This window comes from Dromaius novaehollandiae, chromosome 14, assembly GCF_036370855.1.
Source record: "Dromaius novaehollandiae isolate bDroNov1 chromosome 14, bDroNov1.hap1, whole genome shotgun sequence".
Taxonomy (NCBI): domain Eukaryota; kingdom Metazoa; phylum Chordata; class Aves; order Casuariiformes; family Dromaiidae; genus Dromaius; species Dromaius novaehollandiae.
In genome coordinates, this window is record NC_088111.1 from 7694703 (window position 1) to 7712684 (window position 17982).

The following is a 17982-nucleotide window of genomic DNA, read 5'->3' on the forward strand; positions in this document are numbered from 1 at the left end:
TCGACCGGGGAAACGGTCGGAGCCCGGCAAAGCTACAGCTCCAGGCTGCTGTGGGCAACCTCACACACACACCCAGCAGTAGTTCAAATGCCTTACACCATTTATTTGCCTGTTTTACTTCTGTATGTTATTGAAGTCCACCCTACTAAAGCGTGGCAGCAACAGTCAGAGGTGATTTTTCTGTAGGTGCTTGGGCAAGAGGGCAGGTGGGAGGAATGGATGCGCCTTTCCCATGAGCTGGCATTGGCAAGCTGAGAGGGAAAACTCCAGAGTTTCATTTAATGTAGACACAGCCTCCATTTCTGCACATTGTGGTGCCCGCACGATCATGGAGAAATAAATCTCAGTTAAATTTTTGATGAGTTTTCAGCTGCTTTAAATAATTAATTAGGACCTCTCTCTTTTGAACAAGGGTGTAACTTTTCATGTTTCAAACACTTTCTGCCTTAATCACAAGGGAATTGCTCAAGTTATTCAGGTCACTTCATTTATTTATTTATTTTTAGCATCACTAGTCAAAACAAATTTTGAACCTTTATAGAGGGGAGGGAGAAAGTGGTTTCTTTCTGATCTCACTCAAGGTAAACCCCTGGGGGAAGTACGTGTCTCCTTCCCACTAGCTGAGTAATAGAGATTGATAGGTCAATCAGTTCCAATACAACTTACGGAGTTACAGTGTACGCTCACATCCTAATTTTTGACATTCTCCAAGCCCACGACGTTTCAAAGATGATACTGCAGGATATCACAGGCTAGTTTTGAAAGACAGAGGCAGTAATAAGGATACCCGTTATCCCCTTGTGTAAGTCACAGGAGACTGATCCCCCCCTCCTTGACATGCCGATTATATGACAGCGTAACTACTGAAGGCAGCCATGCTACGCCGTCACGCAACAGCATAGAAAATGAGGTCTTCAAAAATATTCCTTCTGTCCCTTCAGTACGTGTCAAATGGCGCTTGGATGTTGTTTAATGTGGAAACCAGGCTATCCTGTGAGTATATAAAGTGGGCATTAAGTGTATTAAATATTGGATTCAGTCCCTAATGAGGGGCTTTGATCTCCTTTCATAAGACTCAGATGTGAAAATTGGGCTCTGAAAGCAGATTAGTGAAATATCTCTTTGCTAACAACTCCATTCTGCTGTGTCTCAGTAAGTCCTATCCTGTGACCGGCCTCACGTGAAAAACCCTGCAATACCAAATAGGCAGTGGCCAGTTTGCAACTCTAGTTTTCGGCAAAGTGGGAAAAAAAGGACACGCTGGCAAGGCAGTGAAAACTCAGCTTCACGCTGTGCTTCACCACCACACCTCAGAGCCCCTCGGCGGTCACCCCAAGGGCCTGCAGCCCTCAACATCCCCGCTGCAAAAACAGAACTACTCCTAGCACTCTGCCTCACAGACACTGGGAGAAAACCACCGTATCCATAACTGCAAAGGGCCTCAGGGTATTATAGACGCAGGAGCAGACTGCACTCTCAGCTGAATTTCTAACCAAGGCCTGCTGAATCAAGGCCTACTTAGGGCTTTCAAAGTTGTCAATAAATCCAGGATTAACGATTTCAGCCTGTTCCATTTTGTAACTCATTACTGTAGGTACCAAAGCTAGTGAGCTGTTGTAGACTTACATGACTATTTTTTTTTTAATAGATCGTCACTGTAGAAACCTTGGTTACTGCTGTTTAGCTGTTAGCGGAACCAAGTTTCTATATCTGCCGCTTCCACTAATTTGTCCCTCTTTGCTGTGGAAACTGTCCTAACTGCCTAATTTAAAATGCAGACTGCCTGAGAAAGAGCCTCCTGAGAAGTGACGGATCCAGAGAAGTACTACGTGTGCAGGAGAGCACTTTAAATTCAAGAGGGCGTTCTCATGTTTCTGGAATGAGACTGGCATAGCTACATGTTATTAAAGTTGGAGTCTTACAAGATTTTCTTCAGAAAAATGTCCTTTGGTACTATTAGTCTCATCAACCAGTCTCACTGCGTAGCTAGCCATAGATTAAAACTTTTTTTTTAATTTATTTTTTGGCATTATTGCCCATACACATATTTAGCCATAGGTACTAAAAGCATCAGCCATGACCAAGAAGATCAGGGCAACAAAACTGGGTAAAAACTGCCATAGTTTCCCTGTCTCAACAGTTAACTCTCTGCTCCAGCCAAGCATCTGTCCATTAAAAACTAAGTCAGAAGCAACATCTCACAACAGAGGCACCGTGATATTTTCATCTTTTATGAGACTGCTGCACAAAAAAGGTGGTATTTGTGAGCCACTTGCAGGTTAGAGAAGCAGAGAGGGGTGCTGACTGCCACGTGCGCCAAAGAGCTACTTTTCTGCTCCAAGAATCAATCTCGACCTCAGATGTGTCCAACCTGCAGGCAGGCAGCCCCGTGGCCACCCAGCCTTCCCAGCACTACAGACCTGAACGTGGCCTCGGGACTTGCATTCGGCTTTCACCTTCGTATCAGACCCATGTGTGACCTGTGCAAGTCACGGAGGGCACCTGAAACTCCTCCAAGGCTTCCATCTCCCTTGTTGAGATGCCCTAAATATATCTGGGAATCCGGCCCCTAATCTGCCTGTGCAGATTCTCAGTCCTCTTGTCTTTGCCTTTTTTTTGCCTAGTCTGGTGTAAATGTAATCTCTCCGCAGCAGCTGCCAGCTCCCGAGCTATGTGCTCCTGACACAATAGGACCCCCAATGTCATTTAGGAGCAACTGTAATCCAAACAACAAAACCAAACTTTCCAGTTATCTCAGCAACCACATTATCTTCTTCATTCTTTTTCCCAAGCTTAATTTTTATATATCTACATACCATAGGTCATCAAACAGTTCTGTGCTCTCAGGCTGATGTAGATTTAATGCATTGTCATACTTTCTATTTCAATGCCTCTTGAGTGTGATTTATTAAAATGACAGACCACACTACAGTTTGCAATGCAGGGCTAATTCATTCCCACTTTTTAATACAGTTCCTCACATCATTTCCAGCATTTGAGAGAATATGTATTTATTTTAATCACCGTGTGCTGAATATATAATTTTTTTTTCCTAGATGAAATTTCCTTCTAATGGAGGCTGGGTCATGAGAGAGCAATTATTTGAGTTATGTGCACGTTACAGGATAATTTAAAATCAGCTTTCAGGTCAATCTTTTTTAATTATCTATTTTATCAACTGTTTTGACTAGCAGTTTAAATAATTGTGTTTGCCTAATACCTGGAAATGTAATTGCTTTTGAATGGCCTTTATTCTGATCTCAGTGTCAGTCCCTTCCTCCCCATACTGCGCATGTTTGCACCTGTCTGCATGGTGACAGATTTATGGTGACAGCTTGTATAACTTATTTATAAAATGATAAATTATTTTTGAATTTCTTTAAGTTCACAGACTGGAAATATGGAGAAACACCTGCTTACTGCAGTAAGCTGAAGAGGATCTGGTAAGCCAAAGGGAAACTATGCATGCCAGTGAAGAGCACATTTCAAGAGAAACAAATCTGGTGGGCCCTCCTTATGCTGGCCCAGGTTTTAGGGAGGGCTCCATGGATATAATTTTTTAGCTACAGAGTCTCTGTTGCTGGAACAGAGCACAGATGGCTACTGTAGGTGTGGGAACCTCATCTGGGGCCAGTGGGGAGAAAAAGCCTCCTTCTGGGGTCAGAGCAGAGCCAAGTGGAAGTGCCTCGAACAGCTGTTGGACACGAGCTCTCCACCAAGACCAGCTGGAGCTGAGCAAACCCCTCTGCCAACAGGGCACCACTACGCTCCTGTGTCTTCCCCTGCCCTGCAAGAAATACATCCCTCTGTCCTTCAGCTTTTCATCTACCTAAGCACAGACTTCAGCATATGGCCCACTGTTGCTTCTATCCCAACTCTGTATGTGCCAAGCCTGTCAGTGCAATTGCAGTAGGCGTGTCGTTATGAAGCCATCTTGTTAACATAAAAGGATTAGTTCATCAGCAGGCGGTTTCCCTAGGTAATGGAGTCTGGGATGTCCAGCTGACACACTGTACGAGAGCAACGAGATCCTCTAATAGCAATTAGTCCTCATTCCCAGCACTACAAGCAGGAATAAACAAGTGATTTGCCTTGTAAGAGCCATAAGTGGACAGAGCAAATAGCACAGATATAGATTGCACTGAACAACCAGCTAATGGTTACAGAGCAAGCCAACGAAAGGACTATTAAGGAAGCAGAGCACACACAAGGTACGCTCTGACCTGCTGCTGCAGCAGCAGTACCAGGAGCACCAGTTGGGAAAGCCTATGGCAAGGGGTTTCTATGCACATGCGCTCATGAAAAGAGTCACTATAATAGCTAGCCATTTGCTTAAGTGTAAATATGTTGGAATGAGGGTTATCCAAAGCAACCGCTCTCTTTCTTCCTATTCCATTTTTGGTATCTGTAATTTCTTTGGGGTTGGAAAGGATTCCTGGGGCTGTGGCCGCAGCCCCTATTGCCTGCTGTGTGTCCCTGCAGTGCAGCAACAGTAACGCTTGGTTACATGGGTCTGCACGAAGTCTTCTGAGACACGTCCTTCTGATAGACTCCTTACCCATTATGCACCTTTCTCAAAATGTTACTCTTACAGTCACTTTTAGAAGTAATAAAGTAATAGTTACCAGTGACACCCAAAAGGACATTGGTTTGAATTTAGCATTGTGAAATCCTACTCACAGAAGCATCCATTTATCAGAAGGTTGGTAGCCTCTCGGTTGGATGGCAGCTTCTTTTCTCATCTGACGTGTTGGTTTCGTATTATCCAGGCCAGTTCTTGGTTTCATTAGGCAGCCATCTGTAAATTAGCATTCCAGCTCAGATAAACCAACAAACCTGCACAGAAGTCAAAGACCTGTGATTCCTACATCAGCTGGCAACCTGGCCCATACTATTCTGAACTGTATTCAGTCCACCAGGGCGACGGCTATGTTCAAGAGAGGTCTGTGCCAGCTGTGACGATCGTTGCGTACTGGTCGTCCCACTAGGTAGGTGGCAAATCACTGCTTTGACACTAGACCAAATCTGGCCCAGACTTGACTATTTAATGCTTTAACCCTCATAATAAGCAATATATTTGCATATCAATTAATGCTAAATTAGCTGCAGAATTGCTGCTGGATGCAAATGTACATAACACTGACATTTATTTGCCTACTGAGAAAGACTTAATTTTATTTTTGAGAGTGACTAAGATACTGGCATTATGCTTTGTGCTTTTCGAATTGTCTCTAGTTGAAAAATGGACTATCCCTCAAGGTAAATTAAATGAGCCTTTTTCTTTGTGATTTCAATCCTTCCACTAGGAGCCTAGAACTGCATGTAAGTTAGAGATGCACAGGTTGGTCTTTTGAGCATTGATTTCCCAAGAAGCACATAGACAAAGAAAATCCTAATAGGAATAAAACTACACAATTTAGACTACCTATCTGCATTGTCAGAAGAAAAGCAGGTACTTATTGTGTATTCATGACAGAATAAGGCTTGATCAGGCCTTTGGATGATGCACACAGTAGCTACAATTCCAGGAATAAGAAGAGTGAAGGGGAAACATGAATCTGCAGAAAGCACAGTGCCAGGGAGTCTCACCACCTAGAACCCACCCTCTGCCCTCCCCCCAGCTGCCAACATTTTGCCCTTAGAAGGCAAAATTTTGGTTTCATTTAAACCCATTCATCCTGCTTGCATATTTGATCTAATTAAATACAGGAGAGTTCCTGAGGAGGTGGTTCTCATTACACTTGGCAAACACTGAGGTGTTTATCCATCCACACAAAACCTTCCTCCTGGCTTTATCTTTCTCAGTGAAAGAGTGCAATGTATACAGGGTAAACACAGCTTCGTTCTAGCGCAACACCAGAACTGTTTGAGTGTGCTCACCTTTATGTATTGTCCTCACATGGAAGTCCTGAAACAGAAGAGATGCACCACGCCACCGCTGCTACCACAACTTCTGTGCTTGTGTCACCTGCCTTCTCCTCTGCTTCTACATGCTTTTATATTCTGCCTCTATGGTAACGTTTTCTACTTGCAAACATGTGTTCTGCTTGTTCCTGTTGGCATCCTATTTAAAGACCAGTGTGAATGTGCATGTCTATGCACATATTTGTGCTTTTCCATATATTTATGTATGTGACTGTATGTTTGTATTTCACTTGTAATTGTTTCCTTCCGGCTGCAATGCAAAGCTGTAAATATTCCAATTTCTTCTGGCACATACAAGCAGTTGTGATTACAAGCATGCAAGTTTGCAGATAACAGCTGACGCATCCATTTCTGATCACAACTTCAGTGGGAAGCCTGCCTCTCCAAGTCTGTATTTGGAAAGGAAAAATGAGGGTTCTTAATACAAGATAAAACTGCGTGGGTTTGCACTTACCTAGGTACATGTTGAGCTCTGAGACAGGTAAGCTTAATGCTAGGATTGAAGTTGCACATTGCTAAGCTGAATGCTGCAAATACATTTTTAGGTATACCTACATTAGCATCGGGAGGCGTTATTGTTTTTTGAAATAAATTCAAAAAGTTCCAAATAAGTAGACAGAATGACATTGTCATAGTGAAAATACACTCAAATGGTCTAAGAAAGCATATACGCACGTCAATACGATTTCTTTTGCAATCATGCTCTGTCTGCATTTAAATATGTGTTTATACTACTGATCCTCAAATGGTGCAAATCTGAAGAGCACCAAAGATCTCAAATTCCTTCACTCTGCTTTGAAGTGCAGCTGTATCAATATTTCAGTTACTTCTGTACTTCTGCATCTTCATATCAAAAGCAGCACTGTGATTGGAGACGAGTCATTTGTAAAAAGGATTTATTCAATGAACCTTTTTTTCTTGTTCTTGTACTATCCATGAACAGATTGCAGTTTACATGAATTTAGCCCCGGTTTCATTAAAAAAAAAGGCAGCTAAAAAAATAGAAGTACTTAGGAGCTGATATTTCCAATATGATTCAGAACTGGAATGGGAGCACATACTGCAACACTGATACTCCAGTGTTCAATGACTGGATACACAACCTAAAAGAACGGGTAACACAGATGATGGACATTTTAAAACAAATGTTTTCTCCAACATATTTAAAAAGATTTTCCCCATGCACAGCCAGGACATCAAGAGGGAAGCTGTCCCTTGCCTATTTTACATTTCAGCTGTGCTTGATTTAGCTTAACTTCAGCCACTGGATCTGAAACTGCCCCCGGCACTTGGGGGAATCTGTAAGAGCAAACGCAGATTTGCTTAGCTATTTTTTTTTCATTGTTCAAAATCAGGAAAACACACGACTGAAATCAGGCTCCACTGGTTGAAATTAATAACCATTCACGAAGTGCCCTGCATTTCCTGCCCCGCTTAAATCAAAAAGCATGATGGTGAAATGGCTCCCGCATCAGCAGCGTCACATACGCCTCAGCCGCCGGGCTCGAGGGTCTGCGGGTCGGCGTGAAGGACTCCCGAGGCCCCCCTCTCCCCGCCGGTTAGAGCGAGCCCCTGGACGACGGCTGAGCTGGTCGCAGCGGCAAGGCCAGGGCTCTGCCGGGTCTGCCTTCCCGGGCCTTGGCCTGCCTGGCGCCTGTACGTCCATGCACGAGCCCCCGGAGGCCTCTGCCCTGCGCGCAGGGATGCGATGGGGTGGCAGCAAGCACCGGGCGAGCCGGGACCAGCAAACGAACTGCATCGGCAATCCCCCGGCCGCTGTTCCTGCCTTCAGAGCTCCCCTGCGGTGTTTAAAGCCACTTGCCAGGGAAGACTTATGGGGAAATGGAGCCGCAGTTTCTACCCGCTGCTAGCGGGGCAACCTCGTCCCTGCTTGTGCAGCGGGCACGGGGCAAGGCTGCTCTGCTACTCTCCTGCCCCTCAAGTCATGCCGAAAGCTGCGCTGGCAACTGTGCTGCGTGCCATACCCCTCGGACAAGTAATAGCCAGAGTAGGCACAGACAGAGCCATTATGATATATTAAGTCAATACAGCACAGAGTCCTCTGCATTTCTGTCCTGATCTGGAGACATTAATTGCATTTGTAATAGCTCCAGGGGGCTTGCAGACTAAACGCAATTTCAATGAACTATTAGACTTCTTTCTTGGAAAGGACCATTAAGACTGCAGAGCAAGTGCTCAGTGTGAGATGCCATTTGTACAAACTGTGTCACGAACTGTGGAGAGGGACTTGGCGTCTCTGTAGTAAAACCAGTATGTGAGACAGAGTGCAGCAAACAGCCCTTCTGAAACCGCTCCAGATCTTCTCGTTACTGTGCAGTATTCGAGTCAGTGCTCAAAAGTAACAGGGTACACAGACAAGTCCCACTGCAATGAAACAAGACCTTTTTGCAAACTGAGATGGTTTTAACAGAATAGATCTTAATAACCAATGCTGTTCTGTCACAGTGCTATTCAACAATGTTTACTCCATCTCCATAGAACTGACAAAAACCAGGTATCATCCTTTCAGGATTCAATATTCAAACACAAATAACTCAGCTGCTATGAACTTCTTATCATCATCATCAGAAAGCAGTGGCATGGCTTAATCTTCTGCTGATTGAATTCAGTGTTTGGCTTTTAAAACAAGGCCACAATCAGGCCCTTAAGTTCCACCAGCACAGATGACAGGGCAATACTTGCAAAGCAGCTTCAGTTTCTGACCGTTCTCAGGGACACGAGGGTGTGCAGGAAGCAAAAGCATGGAAGTACTGGGGTAAACTGGTATCTGCATCACCACAGCTTTTGCAGTCATTTTGATACTTGTTTTTTTCTGACTTTGAGAACAGATTTAAAGGATGTTTACAAACGTGTGGCTAATTTTCAGACGCTGCCTTGCTACAGACACTGTCCCACCTTTGAAGAGGCATGAAGGAGGTTAGTGTTACAGGGCTGAATGATGCCAGCTGCTTTCATATAAGACACTGGAAGGTGATGCTGCCTGCATAACAAATGAATTGTGAGAAACTGAAATAAGTCGCTGAGATTGTTTTTGAGGCTATGTAATGATACAAGGCTAAAATCATACAGTGTTAGCTTTGTCATGTTAAATATGTTTTATATTATACCTCAGCATATACTTATAATCGTAATTCATTCTTTTCGTTTTCACAGGCAACACGATCTTGAACAAGAGAGATGCTGTAGAACGACACTAGTCACAAATAATATAAACACAATCCTGGATACAGAAAAATAAAGACAAGATTAATTTTTACTTCCATCCCAAACTATAAAGATTGCCAACTTTCTGTACCTAGAGAAATGCAGAACAGGACGTGTAACTTCACCAAGTGTGTAAGGATCTGGGTTCAAATGATGCCATTCCCACCCGTGTGGTACCTCTCCAACACAACGAACAGTCAGGAGATGATAAAATCTGCAGTGAGATCAAAGGCCAGGAGCAGTGCCAATGGCTTTCACTCATGGAAAACACATAACGTTGCTTCCTATTAAAGTGGATCTGGCAGTTTTACAGTTCTGTTTTCTATGCAATTCTAGGTCAAATGAACTGCTTAATGATCTTTTCTCGATCTAATATCAAAACTCGGAGGGTGTGTAAACAGCCTCTCTAGCCATTTCAGAAGTAAGGAGCGGATTTCCCGCACACTGGAGGGCTGGGTGCTCTTCAAGCTGGGCACCCACCAGCCTGTAGCCTGATATTTAAAAAAATTACACACCAACAAAGAGGTCAAATTTCCAATCTTGCTCAATACCCAAAAGATTCCTCTGTTTGAAGACTTAATTGCACCATCAGGTGCAAAGCTCTACTAAAATAATGTGGTTTTGGACACTCTGCCTTTTGCCCAGTTTATATTATCTTTATGAACCATACGAAACATTACTGGCTAGGCGTAACCTGACCTGCACAAGAAGTCCTGGATGCTATGCCTACCTCTCTGCGGGTGCCACTTACACAGATGTATTCGGTGCTACCTCATTATCAGTTTGGTTAGATCTCTTTTCCTAGCGGTATATTTAACATGAAGCAGTAAGCCTACCTGTCTCCTCTGGGTTGGTCATACCCGACACTGTGCTGGCTCAGCTCCGGCTCGGCACTGCGCTTCCCAGCCACGAGCCCTGCTGCAGGATGCGTCAGGGCTGGGCAACACCACGCTGCGGGGCACAGGGCCATCCCGGTGTGTTTGCTGTTGTTTCCTGGCTAGGACAACCCCGTTATTAGGCAAAGCCTGTGGGTGACATCCTTATGTAGATGGGATCTTAATTGCTGACTTAGAGTCCGGGTACAGATCTCCTTCTACGCTGTTGAATCCAAATGAAATAAATCTGAGGAAAGAAGGAAAGGCAGGAAGAACGCACGGCAAAGGGGAGCAGAGCTCACTGCACTGGGATTCACTGCACTGCCTCTGCCACGGCTGCCACAGCCAAGCAAACTCACCTGTGCAGCCTCCGACCACGCTGGCTCTCCCCTGCACGCCCGCCCTGCCGCCCTTTCATTCCACCACCCTTAGTTATGTGCTACCAATTCATATACGACACACATCTCAGAAGACGCATGCGACCGATCCACTGCATTTAGGCACCAGATGGGTTAGGGGAGGGTCGCGATACAGGGGCACAACTGCCCCAAGTGTCTGTGCATCAATGGCATACCGGCCTCTTGATTTCAGAGCTCCCCTTCTTGTCTTTGAATGCACAGGTCACAAGCCAGTGACCGCTCTAGCTTTCTCCTGCCCGCAGTACTTCATGTGTTACAGCCCTTCGCTGCTGTCAGGTGCCAAGCAAAATTCATTTTCTTTTGTAAAAACTAATCTCTTTATAACAGCATTTATACATAAATTAATGAAAGATCAGAATATAAAGATGTTCATTTTTGATTATTTGCCCATTTACAAGAAGTTCAGTTAAAACTCTGTTTAGTTTTATCATTGCTAGACAAAATAAGCGTGACAGGATATTCTAGCCTCTGGATTATGTCGATAACACACAGAAATGTCATTTACATTTTCATTCTTTTCACAGAGCAACAAACCCATGCTTGCAAGCAAATTAAAATTCAGAACTTAATTGGATTTTTATATTCTCTTTAAACAGGTAATACTGTTTTTCTTCTTTTTATTATTGTATCTGAACACTGGATTTCATTTTGAGAGTGTGCCACTGAAGGTGAGAGGCCCTCTATGCTAAATGGTTCATTTAACACCATTAAAATCTACCTTTCTTCAGTGCATTTGAGGATTTAGATTGTTGAATACCAGTATTTCAGTGTTATTATTAAACAAGAGAAAGGCTAGGGAAAATGATTTTCTTGTGCATGTGCATGAACATACATATAAATATGTATCTGCACAAGCACATGCATACACATCTATATATTTGCATGCACACACATACATATTTATACATGTGTCTATATCTATGCACACAAATGTAGAAAGAGTGTTCCAGTAATTTATCTCTGCATACTCACGTTTCTGCCATATCTTGACAAAACATTTTGGAAAAAAAACAGATTTTGAGTCTTTCCCAAAGTCTACTATGGCACGAAAACAATGGAAATCACTCATTATTGCCCTTTCTTTTCTGATTATCATGAGCTTCACTAAAAGATGGGACTGCCTGGTACTACATTTAAGACCCAATCTCTGACGTTGGCCATCCAAGTCCAAGCAGCTTCTCTACAACAGCAGATAACAAAGCACAAGCCTCCCACTGTATGCAAACTGCATGCTTTAGCTGGTGGAAAGAGGTTTATTAAGGCAGAATTAGAAATACCCGAGGGAAAACTTAGCTAAGCTGTTAGTGTTTTCATTGAAGAAGATAGTGAGACGAGGATGCCGACAAGAAACAACATTTGTAAGGGCAAGCAGAGGGCAAAGTCACCCCGAGGAACCCCGTGGTATAGTGCCACTACCGCCTTGTCACATCGGAGAGGAGAATCTCACCACAGTGCTGGGCACCCCGCACTTAAAACCCACAGAAACAATCCCATTTTGTGGCACTGGAATGCAGGGTTTCACTCTTAACATGGTTTTCCGCAGAGCAGTCATTTGCTACCAGAAAAATATGTGAAATTATGAGAATGTGGAACGATGAGGATACCATTTCTTGTCCGGTGCTTCTTCTTTCTCCCTCCAAGCAGCTTCAGCACAGTGGGAGAGGCATGAGGCCATTCCCGTCGGTGGCCCTGGGCAACACAGTTATGCTTTATTCCAAGGTGACAAGGTCTTGCAGCAAATATAGAGCCTACCCAGGCTGGAATATTCCCATCCATCTAATAAACACTTCTTGACCCTGAAGAATTCACTTGAGTGGAAGCTTGACTGCAAAAGCCTCCGTGCTAAGCAAATACACTTGGATTAATCCCAGCTCTCCCTTTATTCCTGTTACTTCTGGTCAATGCAGGTCAAACATCACACCTGCAACTCAAAACCTCCCCACACTGCAGATCTGTACGGGGTGATGTATGAGCAGAAAGCATCTCTGAGTCAGGGCCTAATTATAAAACTGCCAGTACCTTTGGGAATAATTTGACCACAAATGTCAACTAATCAGCAGGGGTAGGAGCATTCTTGCTGAAGTAGAAAATTGTCTACATCAAGTCTCTGCATTCCACATTGCATCTTTTTCAAACGCGTGACTTAAAACTGACCATGGCAGACGTCTTCACATTTATTTTGTGTTTTCCCTGCATCAGTGATGCCAAGTTTCAACCCCTGCCACAGGCTTCCCAAGTGTGTAAATTTAAAATGTGCTTTGCCTCCTCAGGACTGACCTTCCCAGCACAGTATTAGTTGCACTTATTAGTACATCTACCTGAGCGAGACCTACGTGAGTTCAGCGTAGCAAATCTCACACATCAGTTGAGGGTTTGGCCCTCATTTTATAAGCTGTGTTTATAGTGCCTTTATCTTAAAGATCAGGACAGTATAAACCAAGTGTAGACAGGACTGCAACTTGTGCGAGGCTTTGGAGTAACTATTCAAGAATGAACCTTTCCCACACAGATCTACAAGTAAGTAATAAAGAGGCAAACAAGGAATAAAAGTCACCATTTGCTGTTACTTTTTCTCATCGTTTTGTCTGCCTACATCTCGGCATTCCCTGGGAGTTCAGAGGCAAGCATACAGTCTGTCAAAAAGTCATTTTTGTGTTATTTCCACCCAACCTAGAGCAAAAAACTATTAAACGAACACATAATGGGAAAACCTGTTCCCACTAGGATATCAAGTCCAGCTTTGTAGACATCAAAGGTTTGTCTAATTCAAATTTCTTTGGCATAACTGTCAGAATTTGCTCTGCCATGCTTATTTATCTCAGTCATGTGGCACTGTTTTTTCCTCTGATTAGCCCAGCTACGAACCTAGCCAGCCTCACTCAAACACGATTTCCAGTATAAGAGTGTGCGATGCGAGATGCAAGCAGAAACTGCTCTTCTTCAGGCAGCCACACTCTCCGCTGAAACGTTCAGAGGACACGAACATGAAAGGGGCTCACAGAAACAGTCACACAAATTCATTCAGGAATCTGAAAGAATGTTCTCAGAGACTTTTTCACTCTTCTGGGTTTTTTTAATGAAAATGTCTTTTGTTTCAGTAATAGTCAAAGCTCTTTTTAAAGCACAATAACCTGCTATGAAGTTATAAAATAAAACACAGTTTGTAAGAGAATTTTTTTCATTTCTATCTTGTGTGTCTGCTGTGAGATGATGTCCGATCACCCATTTCTGCCAGAAGCATTTTTGATGATAGCTTTTCTTTTGAGTAAACTAAAAAATAAACAGAAGTAAGTACTGGCTTTCTGCATAAAATTCAGATTTTTCTGTTGAATATCAACAATTCCTCCTTCCATCAGGAAACACACGTGAAAGGGAAGGATCTCTTCCTTTCCTTCTTGTCCTCATCTCTCAGAAAAAATAAGCATTTTTCTACGGGAGAAAACACTTGCTCTTTCTATCAGTTCTAGTAAGAGTACTACCCTTCCAAAACACATAATAAATTCACTCACAGTTTACCATCTGCTTATCTGCAGCTGCTTCTTCAGAGGGTAGATGGTTTGCCACTGCCCTATTAACACCATCAACTTGATTCAGACGAATACGATGGGAGCAAATGTGTCCCTAAAAGCATGCAGCAGGCTCGATGGAGGGCTGTACTGCTGCGATCCCACCACGCATACGTACGTCTACAGCAGAGCAGTTGAGGCTCTTCGGTGGTGACTCCCAGGGGTGTGCTGCCACTACAGTCCTGGCCACCAGGTAGGCACGACGGAGCGGACACGGAGACCGCCACGGGGCAGAGGCCAACGGGAAATCACCACCGGCTACAGTGGGGACCCGTACCGTGATTAAAACTCCCAAACCAGCAACGGGAAGGATTTTGAAGGTCTGTTTACATTAAACACATACTTCTCCCATCTTTGCATCTTTCTTAATAATTTTTTTTCAAAATAAAGGCTTATTGAACATATCCAGTATATATTTTTCTAGATGGTGTAAGTACTTAAGACTACGCAAATGATTGGACTGAGTTGTTCAGTGCTCAGCATCATCAAAATACTTATCGTTCTTGCAAAGGGTACCTATCAGCTTTTGTCTGTCCAGCTTAGGTAACTGTATTAATGTGACTAAGAGAAACTCAGATACTTTAGGAAAGGAAGAGGCATTTACCCTCAGCAAACCTCTGCAGGGCAGGCAGATGGTCTTCTCTTTGCAGCTGGCAGGGAGGCAGGCCAGGGACTTACCAAGTCCCACGTAGGGCCGCAGCAGGCCCAAGCACAAAGTGCTTCTCATTGCACAAGCCCACTCCTCCAAAGATTTACGGGCAGGCAGAGCTGCACAGAAGGCAGCATGTCAACAACACCAGCAAAAAAAAAGCCACTGCCAAGGAACTGACTGCAAGACAGCAAAGCTAAAACACTTGGCAATGTCAAGGCAGGACGACAACCCACAGAAAGAGGCATCTCAGCAGCGGTAGGACATTTCCTGAAGAAACCATCCCCCCCAACTCAGCCTGGCGGGCAAAGAGGAATGGTGACAACCTCCGTGCCGGCATGGGCAAGGCAGAACGGGAGGCTCCTGCCGGATTTTGCCAGGGGCCCCTGGAGCGATCTGCGCAGCGACGCAGGGGCGAGAGGGTGAGTCAGCCTTGGCCCTTCTCAGCAACGCTGGGTTTCCTAACTGCAGAACTGCCTGCGGCTCTCACAGGAGCTCCCTTAACCCATGGAATAAGCTCTTGGAAAGCTCAGATGCATGCTTTTCACAGACCTCATGTTACTGAAGTGTTATCAATGATATCTGGCAAAAAAATCCCTGTTTTTCCTACTCTAGTGTGAAAACCAGGTTGTTGAAATACTTTTATTTCTGGGCGGCACACAGCAAAAGGGTGCCAAGAAATAGCACCTTCAAATCACATGATTACTAGTAAAAGGGAACGCCTTCACCAAAAAGTGAAAAACAGAGAAAATGAGAGGAAAAAAACCCCTTACTTTCTCCTGGTAGCTAAAATAAATTTTCTGTCATTAAATTATACTTTTTTCACTAAAACAGATGTCAGCAGAGTGGCCATCAATCTATCCCTTCAAAGAGAGATAGTGAAGTAAGGATGAGGTAAGATCATAGGATTTCTTTGCATAAAGATGTAGTGGAGGTCTTCACTCAATGTGTAAGTTTATAATTTTAAGCTTATTGTTGAAGGAAGCTTAGGGCCTCTGTTTTATCCCAAGAAATCAACCTAACTCGCAGCTTATTCAGTAAAGAAAAATTCAGGTCAAAACCATGGTGCCAAGAAAGCCACTTTTTAAAGCATTAAAGATGCAGAGAAGTGCCCACTGAGATGACACGGAGCACTGTATCGAAACCTCCAGCTGGCCCTCAGTGTTTGAAGTCCTGTGAGGCTAAAAATGGACAGAACGCATGCTATTTTGATGTCCTGGAATAACATAGATCTGACATAAAGTGCACACACACAATACCTTTAACTTCACAAGATCACAGAGTTTTACCTCACTAAGGTCTAAGACTTCAAAATATGGTCCCTACTGAGAAATAAATACATCCGCACCTCTCCAGACAACGGCAGTCTGGATGAAGACCCACAGAGCTGGACGTAAGCTCCTGTGCCGAGTGCTTTCTGCAGGCTAGTGTTCAAAAATAGTGGCCACAGACTGAGGCAGAACATAGACCTGATGAACAAGGGCCTAAATATAGTTATAAACTCTACCGCCCTCATTTTCTCATCTGCCAGCAAGCAGCTTTATGTCATATAATCACACAAGGTACCTGTGAACAGGAACAGAAAACTGGAAGGGAAAGCCAGGCCATTAAGTCCAGTTTCGGCAACACAAGTAACATGCAATAGTCTAGAGTCCCATAGGTTTACCTATTTTGCATCCTTCCTTTTCCCTCCCACCCTGCATCCTCCAAAGCAGAAGATATCACATGGCACCTATAGCACTCTCAGCGCCTTTGGCACAAAGCACTGGATGCCTCAGGAATATGCTGGAGACACCAATGTTCCTCTCCTTTAGACACATGTGACCAGCTGTATTAATGGACCATTAAAATTTGCCACCTCTCTGTTCCTGGTGTGGTGCGTTGTCAGGCGCGTGACATGCTGTAGCTGACAGTACAGCCGCCGGTGACTTTGTTTTTGCTTGCAGAGATCAGTATGATGCCTCACGCCTGAACCCACTTTAAAACTTTCTGCCTGGTGAATAGATTAATTCGTGGCTAAATCTGAAGTCATGGATTTTCCATACTTCATCTCAGTTCTGAAATGGAAGCTCAATATCTATAATGCTTGAGACAGGAAAAATGTGGAACGTGCCCTTTAAAGGGTTTGTTTCTATCCTTCTTTCTGGTTGTCATTTGTTGTCTCACCACCTTGCCGACCCACACAGCATCTTAGCAACATCCCTGGCAGCATGTTATAGGGAGATAATACTAATTAGAGTTATCAAGTCCATCTTGATTTTGACATGATGCTGTACACTGCTGTGCAGACTGCGGCAGAGACATCCCCCCTCCCTTCCACCTCCTGGATGTGGCACAGCTACAAATGTTCCGTTCATATCAAGTTTTAAAGGGAAAGAGAAGGTCACCAGCCGCTTGCAGCACATCTCCTGCTGATCCTGTGCCAAAGCGCTACTGCTTTTCCCCAGGATAAGCCCAGCTCTCTGGTAGATTTGCCAGCTTCCACCTCTTTTCTTAAACTGGATCTCAATACAGTAGCCACACATCCACACCGTTTAGAAGCAGTTCATTTTCTCTTGCACCAACTCTAAAGGCCTTGTCAGGAAGCAGTGAATGAGCTGGAAATTAATCTATAAAACACACTATAGCTGTTCTTTATAATATGGGAATTGACAGGTTGCAATAAATACACTGAAGAGTGTTATGACAATAACTATAGCCTGAAGGGAAAGAAAACTGTAATTTTTCTATTCTGTGGACTTCTGAGACATAGTCTTCCTTTGAAAATGCTGGTTCAGATTTCATTAAGAAAGAATAAGAAACAATGACAAAGTTTCTTCTCTTCCTTTTTGGATATCCAATCAAAACTCTAGCACAATTTTAAAATACAAAAGATTTTTATTTTTGCAACAATTCTGCTATCTAGTTGTGCTCCTTTAATTAGCTATCAGCAGCACTTAATTTATTTCTACTGTATTGTTGCCAGCTTTTTGCATATCTCTCCCAACCTGTGAAAAAAACACAAAAATAGACCTACAAAAATTAATCTTCCTGTTCCCAGTGCAGAGATATTAAAATGGTAATTGCATTCTTTATACCTCTAAAACCTGGTTCTACTTCTAGATACTTATCTGAAAGCCCAATGAAATTGTGTGATAGCTGTTGTTGATGCTACTTACACATTCCTGGAAGTTATTGAGACCCGATAGTCATCAGTACATCGTAAGAACTTCACACAGTGAGGTTGGAGTTCATCAGTGCCTTTGATTTCTGTACTGAAGGGTGATTGTCAGGGCAAATAAACTCCATTTATTAATCCTTAGCATCATACTTACCTTTATTTA

At 43.5% G+C, this 17982-nt stretch overlaps 1 long non-coding RNA gene across 2 annotated transcripts in view; it reads right to left on the bottom strand.

The window, feature by feature from the left end:
- The window catches only part of LOC112992822 (uncharacterized), a 49915-nt gene that overhangs the window by 10343 nt on the left and 21590 nt on the right, over positions 1–17982 (bottom strand). For both annotated transcript variants that reach the window (XR_003261616.2, XR_003261617.2), the window contains exons 3-4: positions 5881–6314; positions 4681–4798 (exon numbers count right to left, since the gene is read on the bottom strand). This is a non-coding gene — a long non-coding RNA (uncharacterized LOC112992822). The remainder of the gene's footprint in view (positions 1–4680; positions 4799–5880; positions 6315–17982) is intronic.